The sequence below is a fragment of the Amblyomma mixtum genome, chromosome 2 (assembly GCF_055824585.1).
Source record: "Amblyomma mixtum isolate Tamu chromosome 2, ASM5582458v1, whole genome shotgun sequence".
NCBI classification, from domain to species: Eukaryota; Metazoa; Arthropoda; class Arachnida; order Ixodida; family Ixodidae; genus Amblyomma; species Amblyomma mixtum.
Genome location: NC_143013.1, coordinates 137,023,481 through 137,025,269, shown reverse-complemented (window position 1 = coordinate 137,025,269; position 1,789 = coordinate 137,023,481). Strand labels below are relative to the sequence as shown.

The window sequence follows — 1,789 nt, the reverse complement described above, 5'->3', positions numbered from 1 at the left end:
TTCCTTCTTTCCTCCATGACGGAAACACACTGGGCATCCACTTAACGCGGGGAGTGCCGTGCGGGGGCGCTGGCGACGCGGTCGCTGGTAGGTCGCTGGTGGCTCCACACGCGAAACAGCGCCAGCCGTGCGACCGCCGCAGCGCATGCGCAGAACATCCTTCGTTCGACACGCTGCCTGCCGTTAAATTCGCAAAATAGTCCCAGTCTCCTCAACAAGCTCCGCTGAGGCGTTTCGGATTACCCGCTCGGACGAATTGATTTCGCGCAGTTCGCTTGGCCAACGTTGCTCGGGATGGCTTGGTCGTAACTCGCACGACGAAAATGTGTGTTCGCGCTCCTTGTGCATCGTCTGCGGCGTAAGCGCATGCGTTCCATGTACGTACGTCAAATTTTTCACAATCGCCCTTTCCAAGGCGAGTACCACCACCTAGTGCAAGAGCTGACCTCAGGTAAATAAATCCATATTTGTGGTGCGCGTTTGAGTGGCCAAACTTGTGGGAGTAGTGCAATGAGCGCTAAGAGATAACGGCAGTACATCTTCAGCCAATCATGCACTTTGGATTTGAAGTAGTGAGTTGATTGTTGCTAATACAAAGTGTAAAATATTCGTCGAATGCTGAAGTTTTCCACCATTTGTTGAAATTCGACGTGCAGAATGACGAAAGGATCCTTCGACAAGATGCTGCAGTTGGTGTGTTACAGAATTCTCCACGCACCAACGCACAGGAGGACTATCTACCCTGCAGAGAGACCGGCAGTTAACTTGAGGTAAATAATGTACATTGTTTAATTAATAAAAAACGCAAAATATCGGATTTCGCTCTCTTCATTGAATATTTCCTTCACATACGTTATGTACCAAGCAAAAAATTTAAATCTGCAATATCTTTAGTTACGAAGAGACGGTGGATAGAGGATGGAGCTCTTGATTTGCTCTTGAATGTTTACTAAGCCACCTCTCCTCGTATTTGCTTGCGGTTGTATAATGCAACACTGGTACACTAAATGGTTGCTAGCAGCCATCCCAAATTAATTTATCTTGCTTTCAGACCATTATTTCATTACGTGCGCTCTATCCAAAGCAACAATTACAACTCCTGCACGCGATCGAAGCCTCATTATATTGCCGTTAAAGTCTCAATGCTGTTTTCTTTTCACAGGTTCCTCGCTACACGCGGATCGATGCAGGACATAGCTATAAGCTATCGAATGCATGCGTTCACAGCGTCGGGCATCCTCAGAGAGATGTTTCCAGCCTTATGGGACTGCCTTGCTCCAGTTATGCTTAAGCTCCTGCAGCAGCCGAGTGGCAAGCCATCAGGGAGAATTTTTCCTTCAAGTGGAACTTTCCAAACTGTATGGGGAGCATCGACGGCAAACATTTTGCCATAACTTGCCCAGGGGAGAGTGTCTACGATTTTTATAACTACAAAGGATTTTATTCTTTATTAATATTGGCAGTAGCAGATGCCGACTACCGCTTTATTATGGTGGACATTGGGACGGAAGGCCGACTGTCTGACGGTTCTTTTTTCGGGGACAGCACCATTAAAACTCGCATAGATGCTGGCACGCTCAATGTTCCATCACGTGCGTCTAGGTGGCCACTTTGTTTCGTGGGGGACGCTGCCTTTCCCTTGAGAACGTATCTCATGAGGCCTTGTCCTGGCCGTGGCATAAACGCAAAAAAGAAGGTGTTTAATTATCGGCTATCAAGGGCTCGTCGCTGTGTAGAAAATGCCTTTGGCATTTTAGTTTCCCGGTGGCGGTGTTTTTTGGGCACGTGT

At 47.7% G+C, this 1,789-nt stretch overlaps 1 pseudogene; it reads left to right on the top strand.

Annotated features, from left to right (window-relative positions):
- Positions 1-294: 294 nt before the first annotated feature.
- Positions 295-1,789, top strand: LOC149361040 (uncharacterized; annotated as a pseudogene).